Source organism: Erpetoichthys calabaricus, chromosome 5 (assembly GCF_900747795.2).
Source record: "Erpetoichthys calabaricus chromosome 5, fErpCal1.3, whole genome shotgun sequence".
In the NCBI taxonomy this organism is placed as follows: Eukaryota; Metazoa; Chordata; class Cladistia; order Polypteriformes; family Polypteridae; genus Erpetoichthys; species Erpetoichthys calabaricus.
The window spans coordinates 86,969,177-86,993,063 of record NC_041398.2 but is presented as its reverse complement, the minus strand read 5'-3'; the positions used below and the strand labels follow the sequence as shown (position 1 = coordinate 86,993,063).

Here is a 23,887-nt window from a genome sequence, read left to right as displayed (position 1 = left end):
AACCTAATCGTTCATGTGAATTACTTTAGGATTGTGTTATTAAATGCCAAAGCTCGACCAGGTATTTTTACATCCTGTTTAGTGGTATTGGTATTATGAATTTTTTTTTTCATCGAATTTCTAATTGTTTCGCGATTGTTGTTCATGTTGTTTTGATTTGTTGTTTAAATATTTCAAGTCAAGTGGATGAGAGGTGCACATTAAATATAAATTTATTCCACAAAAAAAAAATTGTAATAAACAGCAGGAAAAGGCAAGCCTTCATTTAAACGACATATAAATTACCAACCAATGTTTGCAGTTTTACAATATCCGAGAAAGCATTTTTTTTTACACTCCCCTTGTAAATGCAGTAACCTTAGTGATATTGTATTTGTTAAAAGTGTAAAATGTAAGAGTTCTTCAAATATATATAGTCAATCTGTGAGGTGTGTGTGTATGAACTGTGTGTATATATACAACCCCAATTCCAAAAAAGTTGGGACACTGTGTAAAATGTAAATAAAAACAGAATGCAATGATTTGCAAATCTCATAAACCATTATTTTATTCACAACAGAACATAGAAAATCATATGAAATGTTTAAACTGAGAAAATGTACCGTTTTAAGAAAAGAATAAGGCAATTTTGAATTTGACGGCAGTGACACATCTCAAAGTTAGGTGTGTGGGTGTATGTGTCTCTAAACTGTTTTGGGTCCGTCCCAAACCCCCCCCCCCCCCCCCCCCCAACGGGACGACACACCAAAGAGCATCCCAAAGCAAGATCGGCACGTCTGTGGAAGACAGCCTATTGGTTGCCGGAGGCTCCCAGCGCTCCCTCCCAAAAGACTTCATGATTATGACTACCTAAAGCAACAGATCCTGCTCCGTACAGCTGTTAGCCTGGAGGCCAAGGGCCACCAATTTCAGCTGTGGCATGTTGATCCGGATTGCCCAGTATGAGGACAGATCCAGGGCTTAGTGGACCAGATTGAAAGTTGGATCTGTGGAGACCCTTTCGAGCACATTGTGGAGAAGCTAACTGTTGATGCAGTCAGGGATAAACGACAGCCTTTTTAATGAAATGCTACGGAATGACATCCAGTCGCTGTTGGATATGACCCGCAGACTAGAGAGTGCACAAGCCACCTGGAAACAACAGGGCTACCCAAGGTTAACCCCACTATTGATCCAGTCAGCATAGACCTTCAGGGTCGCCAGTGCCACGGGTAGAAGATTCCAGAGTGTGGACACCATAGCCCGGACTAAACACAGCTGCTTTCGCTGTGATCAACTGGAACATCTGGTTTGGGAGTGTCGCCTCCCACCTGCACAAACAATGGCTATCGGTCTGCCCCAGGTATGCGTCTCATACATTTCCCCCCAAGATGTTAAAGGAGGACAATTTTAAGGTCTCTATTACGTTGGCCGGACGGGAATTTTTGGCACTGTTGGACTCTGGTAGTGATCGCAGTGTAGTCCGCCGTGACTTTATCTGTGGTCTTATAAGGGGTCTGCCAGAGCAAGTAAACATCCGCTGCATCCATGGGGACTTTAAAACATATGAGACTATATTAGGATCTTCCTGCTGGTCTTGGCCACCTGCAGAGTGCCTACCCCCGTAGTGGATAGGGAGCTGCTCACCGCAGACAATGTCAGTCAGGGGAGCGGGTTTAAAATTGGAACTGGAGTTGTCCAGTGAGCTGTGGGATGAATCCTCAAGTGTAGACTTGGGACAGCTGGCAAACTTTTCCACGTTGCTGCAACAGCCTCCACAGAACAGACACCCAATATGGATCCAGACTGAAACGAAATAGCGGTAGGAGGTGAGTGCGATGCTGCATCAAACATGGAGGAAACCGAGACTGCCACCCAGGCGGCGTTTGCTCGCCTACAATGAGCCAATAGCAACTTGGATTTTGCAGTCAGACAAGCCCACATTGCAAATGACTCATACTAGAGAGAGAGGACCTGAATTTTAAAACACCACATTTTTTGTTTAAGGATGATCTTCTGTATCAGGTGATTTCTGATTGTATGGGTGATGAACGTATTTAGCAGTTGGTAGTACCAAGTGAGCACAGGGAAAAGGTTTTAAAAATTGCTCACAGTTACATTTTTGAGGGGGGCGGGGTCACCTCTGCATGGAAATGCTTTTATTGGGTGAGTATGGGCTGGGATGTGGAGCGATTTTGTCTGTCAGACAGTTTCCACTCACAGACCTGCCAGGGCACCCCTTGAACCGATGCCTATTTTAGATGTCCCCTTTGAGAGGGTGGGGTTAGATATTGTTGGCCCACTTCCCAAGAGTATATGCTTGTGTTAATCAACTACGCCACAAGATACCCAGAAGCAGCAGGGCTGCTACGGATGGTCGCCCAAACTATTTCAAAAGCACTCTCGGATATGTTCACACATATTGGTATACCTTGTGAGATTCTCACTAATCAGGGCACACCCTGTATGTCCCGCATCATGAAGCAGCTATACGAAAGTTATGGAATTACACAGTTAACACTCCACAGTTTATCATCCGCAGACGAATTGACTGACTGAACAATTTAATAAAACCCTAAAACAGATGATTTGTCAGGTAGCCCATGACAATCCAACTTCCTGGGATACAGTTGTACATTTCCTCTTGTTTGCTGTACAGGAGGCTCCACAAGCGTCCATTGGGATGAGTCCTTTTGAACTATTATTTGACCGGCCACCGTTTGGGGTTTTGGACATTTTTCGGGACAGGGACTTACAAGACACCCCCTGGGGGAAGGTTTGTCGATCGAGTAATTTCACTGCAAGAGCAGATTACCAGATTGACCAATTTTGTGATGGAACATCAGCAGCATGAGAAGGAGGCACAGAAACTTAATTATAACAAGGTTAGTAAACTCTGTGAGTTTAAGATGGGGGATCGAGTGCTGGTGTTAATCCCATCTGATTCACATAAATTTTGGGCCAAGTGACAAGGGCCAGCAATGATAGAAGAGCGTACATCTCCAGTGAATTATAAAGTCAGAATTCCCGGGTGGCGGAAATCTTTACAAATTTTGCATATCAATCTTTTAAAGGAGTGGCACGACCATCATGAGGTCCTGGTCACGGCCACAGCGGTCCCCCAGACTGAGGTCACTATTGGGGATGATTTAACTGTCAGCCAGAAAGCGGAATTGCTGTTGAACTCTGACATCTTTTTTGGCAACGCCTGACTGGATGATGATTGCAGAATACAAGATTGTCACTCCATCCTGTGTTACTGTACAGGTGTCTCTGTATTGCCTACCAGAGGCAACAAGGAAAATGATACACTAGGAAGTCCAACAGATAGTTCAATTAGGCGTTATTTGACTGAGGAAAAGTCTAAAACAACCAGAATGTTCAAGCAAATTATAGAAAAAAAAACTGATCTAAATCTATTAAATACTTGTGAAAAGTGGACAGACAGACATATACAGACATAATTATATATAATATAAAAAATAAATATGTCTGGTATGCAAATCCACACTGTTAGACCAATCTTTGCTAAAATATGCATAGCTCCTTCATTTGATCAGAGGAAGACTGTAGACTATGCCTGACCCAATGTTTGACCCAATACATCAATATTTCTGAGTAAAAACTATAGCTATGCTAACGTTCATTGAATGCATTGTGTAGTCCTCACTGTGTTGAGGAATTTATGCAAATGAAGTGCACAGGAGAAACTTTTGAACAACACCACTGACTTATAGCATGGATGGACAAGTGAAGAAGGTACAATGTCCTCAACAGGAAAAAAGAACATATCTTTTTTGGTGTAGCAAAAGTATTCACAAGCCTCATGAACAGCACCAATGACTAAAAGTGTGAACAGACAAGTGAAGAAGGGATGGTGACCTGAACAGGAAACATGAGGTGGCATCACGTTTGTCATGGAAAGTGTGGTGTTAAATGGAAAGAGAGCGATCAGTGAAACCCATGGAATGCATGCTTAGAAAGAGTGCTTTAATGCTTGAGTGCAAGTGCCAGAAACTGTGTGCACTGTCATTGAACTTTAAGGCTTTTATGGTAAACATCACAGAAGTGACTTGTTTATTGGAATATGAACAGTCCTAAGTCTCTTTTGTATTTCAAGCCTTGTCTCATGTTTTTTTGTATTAGATTCACCTCTATTTGTCAGACTGATCATATTTTAGCCTATTTTCACTTCATCATATGATTCAACATTTTCTTTAATTGTTTCTCACTTGTCAGCTGAGGAGTTATCCTAGTAACTGTATCCATGCTGATTTTATCCTGTTAACTGCTGGTGGCAATTTAACTTTAATGGGAAGAAGCAGTGCTGTAGATAAAAATAATCATCTTTAACAATGAAAGATGGAAGCAGATAAGGTTGCATGCATGCACAAGCACAAATTATTGAGATCTGGAAATAGCTTGAAACAGTTTAATTTTAACTGTAAAAGTTGGTCTCCTCCAAGATGAAGCCTCATTTCATATAGCATATAATGTCCAAGTACATTGTTGCGGACTTGAATTACAATTATCCTATGTATTACTGCATTGATGCATATTTTCAGGGGGGAGAATTGGGGTGGGGTACTCAGGACTTTACTGAAGTTATTAGGCTTTTCAGAATTGAGCCTGGAACCATAAAGAGTTCTACATTATACAGTAAGGTCCAAATTTATTTTTAGAGTGGAGGCAAATAAAGAATTTAAGCAAGCCGCTAGCAGTACTTTCTATAAAAACCAACTCGTTTTTTTTAGGATTATTATTGCAAAAAACTTACTCCAGCAGACTAAGAAGTTGAAGAAACAGCTAAAAAACCAGATCATAGAAAGTGTTGTTGTGAAAGGGATTAAGGAAGAACTGATGAGGGAATGTTACTGGGAGCTACCCATTATATGAAAGAGTTTTTTGTTCCACACTGTGAAAGGTGTTTAGAAACACTTCTCATTTTAAAAAAAAAAAAAAAAAAAAAAAAAAAAAGGTGAATTAAATAGTGTTCAACAGGTGGTTAATTAGGTTTATAAGGTTATTATTGTCTTTCACAGAGTAGAGTGAAATTCATACTTGCATGTGCTGGGGAACATGCAATATTGTCTAGTTTCTGCTTGTGTAAGAGCATTAGTGGACTGTTCTCTCTGCCATTTAATGTAGCTGAATTAGAGAGAACCATGATTGAAATTTAAAAACTCACTCTTTTATCAAGTTCTCCTCAGACTTTAAGTGCATTAAGTTTTATATCCTTTATACAAAATTATATGAGCTACACCCTTATCTCATCCTGTGGTCTTCTTACGACCCTTCTCCTCAAAAGAAAACCGAATGTCAAGGAAAATATTCATACATTTGTTAACTCGTATTCATCCATAGAAGGTCTATTGGGTAAGCTTTTGTACCCTTATCAATTTACATAAATACTGTAACCAGAAAAAAACGCACCGCAACTAATCATTAACTCTAGCGGTGCTGCTTTTAAGAACATTGGTAATAGTAGTCATGTTTTTAGACAAATGCTAAGAGCCTGCTGTTAAGAAAAAATAAATGTCATCATAATGATTTCAAAAGGAATACTTAACCATACAATTATGCATCCTCATTTGAGGGTGGTTAGAGAGAGGACCAGCAATTTTAAGGGTTGAGATGCTATACAAGACAGCTAGAATCTAATGTTAACAACGGAATATAAGCGCACCTCCTGAAGGACTAGCACTTTAAATGAAAATTGGTTGTTTCTGCAGTTATCTCTAAACATGTTTGTATGATTTTTTTTTTTTTTTTAATATAAGAAATGGGACTTCTGCCCTCCTTTTTTTATCCTAATAAAAACTTTTCTCCCACCTGCTGATCTAAATTTCAGCCGACCAAAACCTCTGCCACATTGTAACTTGAGACCAGTAAAAATTTGATTTGGGGGTTTTAACCTATATCTAATAGGGAAGTTAAAATCTAAGAAATTTGGTAAGCGTTTTGTATAAAGAATCGGGATTGTGTAAACATTTACGTGGCATTCTGAATTTAATGTCAAACAGCAGTGGCCCAGAATTGGAGGATTAAATTTTCTTAATTCTGCAAACCACTGGAATAATTTGAACTGCACTATGCATGTAGAATTTCTACTAGCATGATAGGAAGGCCTTGCAAGTTATTCCATATTTTGTGCTTATGTACGTAGGTGGTTAATGCTTAATCCTAGGGAGGTGGTGTTTCAAATGCTTTTATCAATTCCTTTATCTTTTTCCCATTGGTGCCCTCTTTCTATACACTCTCTCTCTCTCTCTCTCTCTCTCTGGAAGCAAAAACACAGCAGTTGTGAAGAAGGCAGTGAAGCTGTTTGTGATGTGCAGCTGATTTTACCTGAGTATGTCTGTTTTTTAGCCTTGTGGCTTCATTTTAAGTTTTGAAAAGAGAATAAAGAAAAAGGTTTTGTCTGGTTTAGTAAATTTCACCACAGACCACTATTCAAAATCCATTTATGCAACACATTGTACACCATTTCTCACTTTACACAAATACACACACACCTCCTATTTTAACAGATTCCATGAAGTACTGTAAGTGACCTGTCTAAAGTCACTATCATCTCAAAACTTTTCCAGGGATTTTCAGTTATAGTCTTCATTTACAAATCTTAGGGAGTCGAAGGCAGTTGGTGGTATGCTCCCATGAAGGTCCATTACCTAGTCTTACATTTTTTTTCAGCGACTGACTCAAACTAACCCATGACTTGCTCTGATAAAATCAAATGGGTTTGATTGAAGCAAGCATGAAAACATGTTTGCCTCCTCTATGTATGATCTGATCAATACTAACAATGCTAGAAGTCCAGACGCCTGTCCCAATATTTAGAAAATAATATTGTTGTCTCTCACACTGCCTTTAAGCAGTGCTGCTTGTGAGAGGATATTTTCAGCAGTAAACTTTTTCAGGAACAAGTACAGAAGCTACACATTATGCTTTAACGTATATTAATTTTTGAAAGCGGACTATAGAAATATTTGACTATAAGAATGCAGTTCAGTTTTGGTTACAAACAGCATATCATAGGATCAGTCAAACAGAAAGAACCAGGTTGAAAGTGAAAATGAAGATGAAGTAAACAGCAAGCCAAATGACTTTTAATTTGAGTACCAAGTCTGTTCATGCAGGTACTCATTAGAATACTAGTGCTAAAATTGTGTCAACCCTTGCATATAATACAGGAACTTATAGTACGGAACATGGGTGTTTTGGACCTCATGTACAGAAGAGAAGCTAGTCTGGCTGATGTCTTGTGTTTTATGTACCATGACAGAATGGAGAAAAGAAAATAAAAAAAAGGGCCAAGGCTGAACTTGCTGTACCTACTAACTCTTCATACAGTACAGGCTCCGTCAGGCAGCAATCTATTGGCTATGAGAAAAAGGAGTGAGCAGGACTGTGCTGGAATATCAGGACACAATTCGTAAATATGACATACTCGTGTTTTTTTTATTTATTTATTTTTTTTAAGTTGTGTAAATTGACATGGTCCCGTGATGAAATCAGCAACTCAGTCAGCAAGTCTGACATGCCCAATGAAGTGGCATAATGCAACATTGGCTTAAAGAAGGGCTGCACTTACAAATGTTAATCATTCCAACTAGGGATGTCACAATATCAGAAATCTTGTATTCTCTACCAATACTAGTGAAATTTTTAATACTAGCCAACCCACGGCGTACCATACGCCGCATAATCAGGCCGCTTTTTTAATGATTTTTAAGCACAGGGAAAAAATTAACATTTGAAAAATCCGGAGGAGAGGGGAAGGACGCCCATTACGCCCCATCCATCATGCTAGTCTGCTGATTTCTCGTTCAGTAACCTGTGAGTAGTGATGGGCGGGGTGAAGCCTCGCGAAGCATCAACATGTTTGAAGCAATTGTGCCGGAAATCATATCGAAGCTTCGAAGCATTTGACACTCGCCTCTCTCGTGACACCTCCTGGCCATTTTCATTAACGTTACAGAAACTTATGATACACTTCAATGACGTCTGTTAAAAGTCGTATTGCTTTTATTCTTTCGTAGCTACAGACTGACAACGAAGAGAAGGGTTCGTCAGCAGCTTCTAGTGTCTGATGTCTAAAAAATATAACTATAACTAACGCCGACAGGCAGAATGCACTATACGATAGCAAGAGTTAAACAAAATAAGACGCCTCACCTCATGCATTCCCGGCTCTTTCAATTAGTATTTACTTTTGCACTGTATCATTATAATCGCTCCTGTTATTAGTATTATAATTAACCCTGATCTTTTCTTGAGATCACATTTAATAGCCTTAAATGTTTTCTTTGGTCTGTCTTAATTAAAACGGAGTAGACAGAAAATAAAGGTTTATCCCTGTACTTTGCCATGATATAGGTAAGCACATTTGAGAAAGAAAATGTGAAATCCTTAAATCACAGATGTCATTATTCGATCAAGTATTAAAATCTGCAGTGCTTCGAAAGCTCGACACAGTGTCGAAACCTTAGTATTTAGCGGCCCATCACTACCTGTGAGTCACGTAGAGTTTTCATTGTTGTTTGCGATTCTGGCCGCTTTTCACGTACTGAGTTGTTCCGGAGTCACAGTTGAGAAACAGTTTTTTAATGTGTTTTAAGCACAGGGGAAAAAATGAACATGTGGCCCGGTACATTCTTTAACTGCCTTGTGGCGCTGTAGTAGTACGGCTGCTTTGCAGTACGGAGACAGTGGAAGATTGTGGGTTCACTTCCCGGTTCCTCCCTGTGTGGATAGCAAATTATCCGCGACAAATAAACTGTTTTACACGCTGCAAACCAATCTGCGCCGCTTTTTCAATGTATTTTAAGCAGAGGGAAAAAAATGAACATTTGGAAAATCCGTAACGCTGCTTTCAGGAAGTACAATGCACACGCGTTTAATTTGTCAGCCACTTTTTGCCAGCTGTCTTTTCTGGTTTGGGCCGCTTTTGCAGTGTTACCTCTTGTGTATATCCATCCATCCATCCATTGTCTCCCGCTTATCCGAGGTCGGGTCGCGGGGGCAGCAGCTTGAGCAGAGATGCCCAGACTTCCCTCTCCCTGGCCACTTCTTCTAGCTCTTCCGGGAGAATCCCAAGGCGTTCCCAGGCCAGTCGAGAGACATAGTCCCTCCGACGTGTCTTGGGTCTTCCCCGGGGCCTCCTCCTGGTTGGACGTGCCCGGAACACCTCACCAGGGAGGCGTCCAGGAGGCATCCTGATCAGATGCCAGAGCCACCTCATCTGACTCCTCTCGATGCGGAGGAGCAGCGGCTCTACTCTGAGCCCCTCCCGGATGACTGAGCTTCTCACCCTATCTTTAAGGGAAAGCCCAGACACCCTGCGGAGGAAACTCATTTCAGCTGCTTGTATTCGCGATCTCGTTCTTTCGGTCACTACCCATAGCTCATGACCATAGGTGAGGGTAGGAACATAGATCGACTGGTAAATTGAGAGCTTCGCCTTGCGGCTCAGCTCCTTTTTCACCACGACAGACCGATGCAGCACCCGCATTACTGCGGATGCCGCACCGATCCGCCTGTCGATCTCACGCTCCATTCTTCCCTCACTCGTGAACAAGACCCCGAGATACTTGAACTCCTCCACTTGGGGCAGGATCTCGCTACCAACCCTGAGAGGGCACTCCACCCTTTTCCGGCTGAGGACCATGGTCTCGGATTTGGAGGTGCTGATTCTCATCCCAGCCGCTTCACACTCGGCTGCGAACCGATCCAGAGAGAGCTGAAGATCATGGCCTGATGAAGCAAACAGGACAACATCATCTGCAAAAAGCAGTGACCCAATCCTGAGCCCACCAAACCGGACCCCCTCAACGCCCTGGCTGCGCCTAGAAATTCTGTCCATAAAAGTTATGAACAGAATCGGTGACAAAGGGCAGCCCTGGCGGAGTCCAACTCTCACTGGAAACGGGTTCGACTTACTGCCGGCAATGCGGACCAAGCTCTGGCACCGATCGTACAGGGACCGAACAGCCCTTATCAGGGGGGCCGGTACCCCATACTCTCGGAGTACCCCCCACAGGATTCCCCGAGGGACATGGTCGAATGCCTTTTCCAAGTCCACAAAACACATGTAGACTGGTTGGGCAAACTCCCATGCACCCTCCAGGACCCTGCTAAGGGTATAGAGCTGGTCCACTGTTCTGCGACCAGGACGAAAACCACACTGTTCCTCCTGAATCCGAGGCTCGACTATCCGACGGACCCTCCTCTCCAGGACCCCTGAATAGACTTTTCCAGGGAGGCTGAGGAGTGTGATCCCTCTGTAGTTGGAACACACCCTCCGATCCCCCTTCTTAAAGAGGGGGACTACCACCCCAGTCTGCCAATCCAGAGGCACTGTCCCTGATGTCCATGCGATGTTGCAGAGGCGTGTCAACCAAGACAGTCCTACAACATCCAGAGCCTTGAGGAACTCCGGGCGTATCTCATCCACCCCCGGGGCCCCGCCACCAAGGAGTTTTTTGACCACCTCGGTGACCTCAGTCCCAGAGATGGGGGAGCCCACCTCTGAGTCCCCAGGCTCTGCTTCCTCATTGGAAGGCATGTTAATGGGATTGAGGAGGTCTTCGAAGTACTCCCCCCACCGACCCACAACGTCCCGAGTCGAGGTCAGCAGTGCACCATCCCCACCATATACAGTGTTGACACTGCACTGCTTCCCCTTCCTGAGATGCCGGATGGTGGACCAGAATCTCCTCGAAGCCGTCTGAAAGTCGTTCTCCATGGCCTCCCCAAACTCCTCCCACGCCCGAGTTTTTGCCTCAGCAACCACCAAAGCTGCATTCCGCTTGGCCTGCCAGTACCTATCAGCTGCCTCCAGGGTCCCACAGGACAAAAGGGTCCTGTAGGACTCCTTCTTCAGCTTGACGGCATCCTTCACCGCCGGTGTCCACCAACGGGTTCGGGGATTGCCGCCACGACAGGCACCGACCACCTTACGGCCACAGCTCCGGTCAGCCGCCTCAACAATAGAGGCACGGAACATGGCCCATTCGGACTCAATGTCCCCCACCTCCCTCGGGATGTGGTCGAAGTTCTACCGGAGGTGGGAGCTGAAGCTACTTCTGACAGGGGGCTCTGCCAGACGTTCCCAGCAGACCCTCACAACACGTTTGGGCCTACCACGCCTGACTGGCATCCTCCCCCACCATCGAAGCCAACTCACCACCAGGTGGTGATCAGTTGACAGCTCCGACCCTCTCTTCACCCGAGTGTCCAAGACATGTGGCCGCAAGTCCGACGATACGACCACAAAGTCGATCATCGAAATGAGGCCTAGGGTGTCCTGGTGCCAAGTGCACATATGAACACCCCTATGCTTGAACATGGTGTTCGTTATGGACAATCTGTGACGAGCACAGAAGTCCAATAACAAAACACCGCTCGGGTTCGGATCGGGGGGGCCATTCCTCCCAATCACGCCCTTCCAGGTCTCACTGTCATTGCCCACGTGAGCATTGAAGTCTCCCAGCAGAACGAGGGAGTCCCCAGAAGGCATGCCCTCTAGCAACCCCTCTTGTGTATATTATATCTTGAAATCCTTCGAGTTGCTAATTAACTAACTAACACCCACCCACTCAGCTTGTGTGAAAAAAAAAAAATGCGCCTGTTCTTTCATCATTTTGTTGCAGCCTATCAAAGACATGCTGATCATGTTTTGTAGACTCTATATATATATATATATATATATATATATATATATATATATATAGGTTTTTGACTCCGCGTGAGGGCGCGCATTCATCTTGGATTATTACATCTTGCTAGACTAATCTGCTACACGGCTGTGTTTGAAAAACCGACTTATCCCGGATGAGTTTCACCGGCATTAATGATTAGGAATCTGGTTGGAACAAAACCCTGCAGCCACAGGGGTTCACCAGGACCGAGTTTGGCAAACACTGCTGAACAGAGACGAAACCGACTCAGGTGCGGAGTGGGGGCGGGCAAAGTAGTTGCAGCTATTGATTATTCAGTGTTGTTTGCCTGGGTGTCTGATCTGCTCAACAGGATCATAAATAAAAGGAAAACAATGTGAAGGCAATGTCACAGGTGATCCTGTGGTATAGCGGGTCCACAGCTCCCCTTCAAAAGCCCATTTTTAAATAAATAATCATCGCCCTCACAGTGTAGCGAGGGGCGTGGAAGTGTGGCTGAAACGGTTTCAGGGTAGACTCGTGCTTCGGGCATTTCTCCCCTGTGCAGTGTGTGAGCGAGCAAGTGAGGAGAGAGAGAGAAAGCCGGTACGTTAAGAGTGAGTGAGAGCAGGCTCGAAGGCAATGTGTTCCTGTGGTATAGCGGGTCCATAGCTCACCTTCAAAAGGCCATTTTTAATCGGGCGACTGACAGTAGTGGAGTCAGGCACAGAGAAGGTCAGCTGCAGAGAGAGCGTCTCGACTGTTGCAGGGTCTGAAGCAGGTGAGACGCTAATGAAAAAGAGGCACAGGGCTTATTGGTTTTTAAAGACTGCTTCCTTCATTGTGTTTTAACTTCAGTTTTAAAGGATTGCGCGGCTCTCTCTTGCGCTGCCTGTGTGTGCCTCTGTCTCTCTGTGGCGCTGCCTGTGTGTGTGTGCGCGCGCGGCTCTCTCTCGCGCTGCCTGTGTGTGTGTGCGCGTCTCTCTCTCTCTCGCGCGCTGCCTGTGCATGTCTCTGTCTCTCTCTGGCGTTGCCTCTGTGTGTGTGTGCCTCTGTCTCTCTGGCGCTGCCTCTGTGTGTGCCTCTGTCGCTGCCTGTGTGTGTGTGCGGCTCTCTCTCTCTCTCGCGCTGCCTGTGTGTGCCTCTGTCTCTCTCTGGCGCTGCCTCTGTGTGAACCAACATTCCACTGAGGTTGACTAATGAAAAGTCAACGTGGCTCAGAGCTGCAAGTGGACTGTGGCACTGACAAACAGAAATGACGGCATGTTTTCCGAGGCGTTGCGTCCGAGTTGGTGGGCGTGACTGTGATTTTTTTCGTCGTATCCAATGGTCTAAGAGTTGGTGGGCGTGGCTCCTTCCTGCGTGCGCCATTGGCGTCTTACTTGTCGGCGGTTTAGTGAATCCACACCCCTTCCGGCGTGCTTTCCATGGTCGGCTACTTGTCTTCTGGCTTAGTGAATTATATATATAGATACTTGATACCTTTTAACCCCATAGAAAAATCAAAACTCCCATTCAGTTAGTTTTATGAAAAGTTACCTCCATTATTAAAGTAAATATTCTGCCTTTTTCTGAAATAAAATATAAAATCTATAATTACTAATAGTAACAACAGCTTTAAAATAGTAGTTATCCACCTGTTATTTAAGCAAACAAATATTGTTAGTCATAAATATCAACATATAATGTGGGACTTGAACTTTAATGTTTGGCAGAGATGTGGATCTCGAAAGTGTAACAACTGGGGAGTTTATAATCGTTGCGGGATTTTGGCATAGGGTTTATAAAGAATGCTATCATCATAAACTACATGATAGGATACATGCTTATAATAGAGCCCAATCAATGAGTGATTTTTGCCACTGATACCGATTTTGATAAAAGGAGTCTGATTTCCGATATTAGTGGCTGATAAATAGTCCCTCCACTGAGTTATCAAAACAAATTCAAGTAAAAAAAAAAAAAGAAAGAAACAGGTATTTTTTTATGATAAACCTTGCATACAAATTAGATTATTTTAACTTTGTACAAAAAAATATTAATTTAACACTTTAGGAATATAATTGAGTAGCACGGTGATGCGGTGGTAGTGCTGCTGCCTCGCAGTAAGGAGACCTGCGTTTGCTTCCCGGATCCTCCCTGCGTGGAGTTTGCATGTTCTCCCCATGTCTGTGTGGGTTTCCTCTGGGTGCTCCAGTTTCCTCCCACAGTCCAAAGACATGCAGGTTAGGTGCATTGGCGATCCCAAATTGTCCCTAGTGTGTGCTTGGTGTGTGTGTGTGTCCTGCAGTGGGCTGGTGCCCTGTCTAGGATTTGTTCCTGCCTTGCGCCCTGTGTTGGTATTAAATTAGTTAATTTGTATCATCATTTATAAAATGGACTAGTCATTAAGCCCGTTACAATAACAGGCGCTAGAACAGTAGTGCATAAACATTAGTAGGAACAGTCTATATTAAATGGCAAGGGACCTTGACCTCATTCTGTTTGTTGGTCGTATTTTACTTTGTCTTTCAGCCATTCTTTTGTTGATGTTTACTTGCTGAGCTGACTGTTCTTCGTGGGCTGCCGCCATGTATTGTGTGTCTTTAATTTTCTGTGACAGTAATACTGTCTTGTACGTCCACTGGCTTGTACGTCCGTAATATACCTTTAATTTTCTCTGAGAGTAATACTGGCTTGTATGTGGCTGTAATATGCGTCACTGTATTGTGTACCTTTAATTTCCTCTCGCAGTAATACTGGTTTGTATTTCCGTAAAACGTCTGTAATTTTATCTGACAGTAATATTGCGCATCGCGCCGTGCCCTGCGCATGCGCACTTCACCAGAAGACACACACACACAGACACCTGGACGCACACAGGGATTTTATTAAAGAGGATAAATTTTTCTACTGCACAGCTCTGCTTTTTGGTTAACAGGTGTAGTAACAACAGGTTTTAAACACTTCTCCAGTGCTCTAAAAATGCATTTTATCCTGATTTAGAACAATTATACAGTAATCCCTCCTCCATCGCGGGGGTTGCGTTCCAGAGTCACCCGCGAAATAAGAAAATCCGCGAAGTAGAAACCATATGTTTATATGGTTATTTTTATATTGTCATGCTTGGGTCACAGATTTGCACAGAAACACAGGAGGTTGTAGAGAGACAGGAACGTTATTCAAACACTGCAAACAAACATTTGTCTCTTTTTCAAAAGTTTAATCTGTGCTCCATGACAAGACAGAGATGACAGTTCAGTCTCACAATTAAAAGAATGCAAACATATCTTCCTCTTCAAAGGAGCAAACAAATCAATAGGGCTGTTTGGCTTTTAAGTATGCGAAGCACCGCGGCACAAAGCTGTTGAAGGTGGCAGCTCACACCCCCTCCGTCAGGAGCAGAGAGAGAGAGAGACAGATGAAAAAAATCAATACGTGCCCTTCGAGCTTTTAAGTATGCCGCTTCATGAAGCAGCTGCACAGAAGGTAGCCAACGTGAAGATAATCTTTCAGCATTTTTAGACGAGCGTCCGTATCATCTAGGTGTGCGAACAGCCCCCCTGCTCACACCCCCTTCAGCGCAAGAGAGACAGAGAAAAGTAAGTTGGGTAGCTTCTCAGCCATCTGCCAATAGCGTCCCTTGTATGAAATCAACTGGGCAAACCAACTGAGGAAGCATGTACCAGAAATTAAAAGACCCATTGTCCGCAGAAATCCGCGAACCAGCAAAAAATCCACGATATATATTTAAATATGCTTACATATAAAATCCGCGATAGAGTGAAGCCGCGAAGCGCGATATAGCGAGGGATCACTGTATTGTTGAACATGAGATCCCTGATTTGCGGTTGTTTTATATTAAAACAAAAGCTGGATTCCTGTCTTATTTGACATAATGGTTAATAGTTTTCATTTTGCTGATTTCATTTGCAGAGTCATTTTAAGGAGTATTTTCAGTGCTGGAAAAGCATACTTTGCTAACTTAACCTACGTATTTCTTTTGAAGGCTATTGACACACGTCCTAAAACACTGCCGAAATGAAAAATAAGTATTAAGGTTGCTTGTGTTACATTTTTGCTAAATCTGTAAAGGGGGACAATAATCCCACTTAGTTTAATTCTGCATGTTATTGTTAGACAACTGGATACCAACTACAACACTCAACATCTTCGCCCCCACTTTGCAAACTTATCAAATCAGCTACTCTCCAAACTTTTTGATTTGTTTTAAAATTTTGCTGTTCGCGTAGTAGTGTAATTTTCAAGTTGCAGTTAATGTAAGTTAAATTAGGAAAATTATTACTAATAGTTAAACATATAAAGGTGAGTTAAGCGCAAACATAACTGTATAGAACTTTTACCCTACATTCCAATATATTTGAATACAGTGATGGTCGAAGCCCTTGTTGAGCCCTATGTTTCCATTGGTGTCTGGTGTGTGCTACCTAAATGGCACCCCTCGGTGTCCAGAGCATGTTTCTCTCAGTTGATGGCGCTGTATACAGATGTTTGTGTTGCTTGAAGGATTGACTAGCTCTGATTAATTATTTTTAATATGAGTATTCAAATCCTAATTTTTGTATAATTTGACAGCCCTAGACAATCCTCTTATTATTAAGGTCTTTATTTGTTAGTAGAGAAATATTATGTAGTGCTTCACAGTCTAAACATTAAAACAGATCAAAAGCGAAGCTTTCTACTCTGTGTGCAGAATAGCAGGCTGGTCTTCACAGCCACCAAATGATTTATACTCTGACCTACTGCCTTTCAAAAGATGTTAATAATAATGTCTGCCATAGCATGTTGAAAAATTTTCTTGCAATTCAAATAGCAATTCGAAAAAAGGCTGTAATTGTATTGTAATATTTTTTTCAATTTGGACAATTATGGACAATGTGCAGATGCACATATTTCTGCAGCCCAACCTGTTTAAGATGTGTTATGCGAAGAAGATGTGCAAAAGTAAAGTCACATATAGTCTAAACATTTATGTTCATTATCTGTGCTGTAACTACTTTTGAAATGGAAGAGTAGGTCTACTATTGTGTAAAGAAAAGACCAAACACTGAGTATTCGTCGGCTATGGTGAAACAGATCCTAGTTAAGCTTAGAAAACAACCTTTTGACAGTGGCATTGTGTACAATATGTACACAGTGTATATATGTATTATTTACTAGAACAAATAAGGCTTATATACTATATGAAATCAAGAGTTTTCTCATCCACAGTGTTTGTGTGTGCATCGAATACCGCACATTTTTACAAACTAAATCGCTCAAAATGCTGATGCCTGATCGGACCTACATATGTATGATTTCTGCCTATGATGATTAGGTTATTGAGTCCCATTATAGGCTAATAAAATCAGCCACATGATTAATCAATCGAGCTGTTGTTTGTAATTGTATAGAGTGTGGGAGAGTAATTTTAGGGTAAAATAGCATTCATCTTAAAGATCTAGCATGAAGGCTTAAATGTCAGAAACCTGTTCAGGCACACCAAGAAACCACATAAAGGTCAAGTGAACAACAAATTATACACTGAAATATAAGAATTGGTTTAAGAAAAACACTGAGATGTTCAAGTAAATAATGTATCAGAAGAAAGGTTGATGTAATATACAAAATGCACTGAAGGATGACTAAGAAATCGGCAGATGTCCTATAAACAATGAGAATGGACAGTTGTTGTAGGCACAGAAATTTCAAGGGTGGTAGCTCATCTCAAAAGGTATAAGAAGAACCAGAATATAATATAATAAACTTTTATTTTATATAAATCATTTGGGTGCAAATCAATGAACCAACCAGAGTAAAATTTATGCATTGATTGACACTGTATGTAAATTCAACAGTTTATAAAATGAACCTCTATTCTTTATTTTTCTGACCATTCTGACAATGCTGTAACAGAGTGCTTTTGAAGAATGCTCCCTCCAAGACATTTTGTTGAGGAGTAATTAAAATATACAATGAACACCTTTTCTCCTGCATGATTCCTGAGTTGTTCTGTTAGAGCACGGGTGTCGAACTCCAGTCCTGGAGGGCCGCAGTGGCTGCAGGTTTTCATTCTAACCATCTTCATCATTAGTGACCTGATTTTGCTGCTAATTTACTTCGTTTGCCTTAGTTTCAATTAACATGACTCAGACCTCTTAGTTCTCTCTTTTTTCCTTAATTAGCAGCCAAATAATAATAATGAGAGACAAAACAAGCTGCCACATGGCCATCTCACCTGTGCACATCACACAACATTTGTAAATAAAGGTGACAGTCTCGGTGAGGTCAAGTCTGCTCAGGTCACCAAAACATCTTGACAGAGTTCTTAGAAAAAACAGAAAAATCAACAGTTCTGGAAATGTCTGCTATGGCAAAATGAGAGCAGCAACAAGCCATGGAATTAAATAACGAGTTTAACAGCAAGAATCGGCTTCTCATTAAGAGATTGGTTGGAGTTTGAAATCCCAGTTTTGCTGGTCATCCGTTGGCTCGTTTCACATCTCATTTCTGTTTGACTGCCATTTAATAAAGAAAAGAATCAAATCAGAGGACTGAATCCTTAAAACCAGGGCTCTTAAAAGGAAGGGAAAAGGAGTTAATTAGCAGTGAAAACTGGTCACTGGTTAGGAAAAAGGTTAGAATGAAAACATGCAGCCCCTGCGGCCCTCCAGGACTGGAGTTTGACACCCCTGTGTTAGAGGATGTTTCTTTCTTTAATAAGATGTTAAATTTCGACCACAAGACTGACTTAGCAAATGTTTAGGAACACCTGTTCACCTGTTGTCTGTGCAATTATCTAATCAATAGACTGCATAAAATCATGGAGATATCAGTCAGGAGTTTCCATTAATGCGCACAAAACACCAGAATGGGGGAAAAATATGACTTCAATGATTTCTACTGTAACATAATTGTTGGTGCCAGATGGGCTAGTTTTTCTGTACCTGCTCATTCCCTGTGAATTTTACTTTAAAGCCTTGAAAAAGTAGATGCTCCCAGCAGGAAAGTTCAGAGTAAACTGAACTGTCTGAATTGGCCATGTTTTGACTTAACATTAACCATTCACTTTGTTCTGTAATAAAAATTAAAAAGAAATAACTGGGTCATCCAGAAATGGCTTTGTTTTTTGTATTTGGAACAAAGCAATACATGCTTAATACATTCGCTTTGCTTTTTATTTTCATAAAAAAAGAGCTAATCATAATAGCTTTTTGCATGGATTAAATAAATCAATAGGAACCCTCATTTCTCTTCCAAAATGCTGAGTGGAAGCACATGTGAACACAATAGAGTGAAAAGGTGAAGCATCAAAGGTGGTACCTCTAAAAATTTCCACAGCACATGAATGTAGTATTTATTTGCCACAGTCAGTAGGGTTTTCAGTTGTATTTTTTGAAGTAGTTTTTTTGAGAGAGAGAGAGAGAGAGAAAATCTACCCATGTACAGTGGCGTTGGTAGGGAAATGGTGCACAGATTGATGGAAATTGGCACTCGTAGCGGTATTTGGTAATGTTCTTGCAATGATTGGAAAATTGTTCATTTAAAATTGCTGTAAATCATGATGTTGTATTGACACAAACTCTAAAACTAGATTAACCTTATGATAAAATGAATTTCAATAAATGTCCACCAACAGGAAGCTAGATTTTTTTTTTTTTTTTTTTGGAAAACTAGAAGGTACTTTTTACTTGTATATAACGTCCTTAGTTCTCTTTCTACCTCCTTCTGAACAAAAAGTGACTCTGCATTTGTTATGTACATTGTTGTGTTTAATTTTGACTTGGCTTGACTGGTGCATAACTTGCCTGTTATTGTGAGCTTTCAGTCTATGATGTGCATGCAGGAGGACAATGGCACTGGCTTTTAAAAAAAAATGTAAGGCACTGTTTTGTAATCATTTTACTTCTGATTTATTACAGTAGTAGCCAGATTTTTTGGCAGTGACTCAAATGTTGTGCTTTGAACTTTGCTGCTTCAGCATTTTCAGATTTTTTTTATCCATGTTGCTATAGTATGCTGAAGAACAATTATACACATTTAATACATTTCAAAGGCTTTTTATTGGCAAATACATCAAATTTATGCAAAGTCAATATTTACAGTGTTGACCCTTCTTCTTTATAACTTCTGCAATTCACTCTGGCATACTAGATATCGGCTTCTGGGCCAAATCCTGACTGATGGTGATCCATTCTTGCCTTTTTAGTGCTTGGAGCTGGTCACAATTTGTGTGCTTCTGCTTGTCTTCCCTCATATTAAGAATTGACCACAGGGTCTCTATGAGATTAAGATCTGGGGAGTTTACTGGCCACGGGTCCAAATGTTCAATGTTATGATCACCGATTATCATCACTGGAAAAATCACCGATCATCACCAAATTGCACCTGGATTGTTGGGAGAAGATGCTCTTAGAGGATGTTTTGAAACCATTATTTATGACAATGTTCTTGGGCAGAATTGTGAGTGGGCCCGATCCCTTAGATAAGAAGCAACCCCACACATGGATTGTCGTAGGAAGCTTTACAATTGGCATGACACAGGAGTCACGATAACAATCACCTTTTCTTTCTCTAGAGAATTGATTTTCCAGATGGTCCAAACAGTCGGAAGGAGGATTCATCCAAAAAAATAACTTTGCACCAGTCTTCTGCTGGCCAGTCCTTGTACTTCCTGCAGAATTTCAGTCTGTCCTTGATGTTTTTCTTGGAAAGAAGTGGCTTCTTTGCTGCCCTTCTTGACATAAGGCCATTGTCCAAAAGTCTTCGCCTCACTTTGTGTGCAGATACACTCATACCCCCATCTCCCAAAGCTGCCAATACCGAGCAAGTTCTGTACTGGTGGCAAGACAATTCTGTAGCTTACTCCTCCTCAGGAGGACACAGTCCTGGCTCTTGCTGGACACTTTTAGCTGATCCATTTGTGCTAGGGCCAAAAAGTGAAAATGGGCTTTTGTGAAAAAGTTAACTTTTTTTTATGCTAATGAAGCTCTTTGCAATTAATATGCATCTGGTCACTCTGTACAATAATATAAAAACAAGCAGCCGAAAGAAGAAGATGAATTGCCACCACAAAAACTGAAGCTACAAATTTTGTGGAACGTAACATTTGTGTCACTGCCAAAACATTTGGCCACTACTGTACACTATACAATTATATTCCTATTGTACTATTGTAGTGACTCCGTGTGGACAGAGGTAGGACAACGTGGATTGTGGAAGTAGTTTTAAAAAAAACTTCAAGGTTACAATAAATATGAGTTCCAAAGCTTTGGAGCAGACCAACTGAACGCTCTTCTCCCCATGGTGGTAAGACGGGCGAGGGGGAGAGTCGAGTGGATGGAGGAAGAGGGTCTGAGGGTGCAGGAGGGAATGGCAACATGGAGGAGGTCAGACAGATATGGAGAGGCAAGGTTGTGGATAGCCTTAAATGTTAACGGGAGAATTTTGAAGTCAATAAGGAACTTAACCGGAAGCCAGTGAAGCTGCTTCAAGACGGGAGTGATATGGTGAGTACAGGGAGTTCTAGTAATGATGCGGACAGCTGAATTGTGGACCAGTTGAAACTTATAAAGTGATGTGCGAATAAGACCAAAGAAAAGGGAATTGCAATAATCCAAACGAGAGGTGACAAGGCTCTGAACAAGGGTAGCAGTTGTATGTAGAGTGAGGGAGGGACGAATGTGGTTAATGTGACACAGGTTGAAGTATGCAGACTGGGAGATGTTATTGATGTGGGACTGAAAAGGTAAAGTATTGTCAAGGATGACACCCAGACTCTTAACCTGTGGGGAAGGGGAAACAGAGGAGTTATCAATAACAATGAAAAATTATAAGTCGGGTGTGGAAATCAAATTTTTTTCTACTTGTCCACGGACAAGTAAACTTAGAAAATCCACTTGTCCGCCAGTTAAATTCACTTGCCCATAAACAAATAACAAAAGTGAAAAATAGTTTTATTTTTTCTGATCTCTTTTATTGATACCAAAACTGCCTTCCATTTTAAAACTGAAAAAAGTTCTTTCAGGGAGTAGTATTTTGCCACCTTGCTCTAGAACATTATATAAAAGATTCTCATCATTTTAACTTACTAATAAACAATGCCTTCATTATAGTTACACTAGTTCTGTTTCACTTATTAGTTGCATAACAGAACACTGTCCTGATTCATTTTCTGCCATGTTCTTCAGCTTTTGTCTTGCAACATCTTCTCCCCCAAGAATCTTTGCCATCTCAGACAGCATGGGCTGAATGCTGTTCATTTCTGCTTGAGCTGAACTGCATGGTTCCTGGACTGATGGTCCTGCAGAAGTGGATTGCTGATGACTTTTCAGGTTTTTATGAGTGATGTGCCTGTTGCCAGATGACAGCCAGAATTCCACAGCTGGTAGTGGGTCATACTCTTCTAAAGGTTTGCCATTAACAACAATGCGCATCTGGTTTTGAAGGTTTTCCTGAGTCAGGCAGGTTCTTAGAGAACTCTTTACTAAATTCATATTGGAGAATAATCTCTCACAAGAAGAAAAAATAATCACGTCTAAGTGAAGATTTTTATAGATATTTCATAACATTTGGAAACCGTTAGAATTTTTTCTTCTTTATTTTCAATAAACTGACAGCGTGAAACCAACTTGTTTTATATGAAAAATTCTCTAATCAAAAACGATCTATAGACAGCTCATCAAAATTGATGATGTCACGCAATAAATTTCTTAACTCCTCAATATATCACAACCTACGCGAAATCGCAAATTTCAGGAAAGATTAACTGCCTAACAAGCTTTGTTATGTGGTGAAAACATTTGCATTGTAAGTAAAATGAACGCATTTTTATGTAGAAACAATTAATTTTATCAATCGTCTTCTATAATACGCTACAGTGGCTGTTCGTTTGTACACATATACTACGTGACGTCTACTATCCGCTTTCGGGGTGATGATTTGTATTACTCTTCATTTTTTTTATTTTATTGTTGAATCAACTCTCAGCACCGCGCAGCAGGGAGGCATGCGTATATGTGCCGTTCTCATTCCCCACCACCTTCGCTAATCATTCTTGTGGCAGATTGAAGACTTAAGTGCCAGCTTAAGTGAAAAATTAAAGAAAACGTACTAAGTAATTGCAACACAAAAACTAACTTAATCAGTTTTAACGCAAAAAGATGCCAACGAAAGAAGAGAAGCAGTGAGCCGCAAGGATGGAGAAAAGAGGAGCTGCTCAGGAAGCAGCAAGCGCATCAACCTCTGAGCAAACGAATGCTAAACAGAGACAGAGAAAGAGGAGGAAAACTAGGAATGCTCAAGTCAAGTATATTCACTGCACGTTATTGGTAATATATAAAAGTTATTGATTAAAATGAAAAATCATCAGATTACATCGTGATGTCAGCATGAAAAAAATGACCGCATCTCTAAGCGTGTAAATAGTAGGGTAAAATACTTATGTAAGACCATAAGAGTGCTTCCCCTTTGAAAAATCAGCCGTCATTTTGTAAACAATATTGAAGACCAATTTCAGACATGAAGAACATGCTTAAGTAGACGGTTTCCGCACGAAGTACATACCCAAATGTTTAAAATTTGAAAGTAGTGGTAAAGATGTGCCCTGCACAGCACATATAATTATTTTTTCTCTTGTCTCTTGCACTTGTCCGCGGACAACTGAAACCAGAAAAACACGCTTGTCCGACGGTCAATTTACCCGTGTCGGATGAGTCGGGCGTTGGATTTCCGCACCCCTGTCAGTTTTGGATAATGTTGATTTTGTACCAATGAGGAGAACCTCAGCTTTCTCACAATTTAATTTAAGAAAATTTGAAGAAAACCAGGATTTAATTTCTATTATGCAGTCAATAAGCAAGGAGGGTAGAAAGGAAAAAGGTTTGCTAGTGAGGTAAAGCTGGGTGTCATCAGCATAACAGTGGAATTTAATGTTATATTAATAAAAGATATTGCCAAGGGGAAGGAGGTAGATAATGAAAAGGAGGGATCCCAGGACAGAGCCCTGGGGCACACCTGAAGTAACAGTGGTGGGTTGGGATGTGAAAGTTTTAAGCTGAATGAACTGAGTGTGGCCTAAGAGATAGGATCTGAAATAATCTAGTGGAGTGTGGGTAATGCCAATCGAAGATAGTCTATTGAGAAGACTGATATGACAAATAGTATCAAAGGATGCACTCATATCAAGAAGGATGAGAATAGTGATTAAACCAGAATCAACTGCCATAAGGAGGTTGTTAGTAATTTTGATAAGTGCTGTTTCTGTACTA

At 41.4% G+C, this 23,887-nt stretch overlaps 1 protein-coding gene across 2 annotated transcripts in view; it reads left to right on the top strand.

Moving 5' to 3' along the window:
* Positions 1-23,887, top strand: part of pi4k2b (phosphatidylinositol 4-kinase type 2 beta) — a 78,483-nt gene that overhangs the window by 19,836 nt on the left and 34,760 nt on the right. The window lies entirely within an intron of this gene.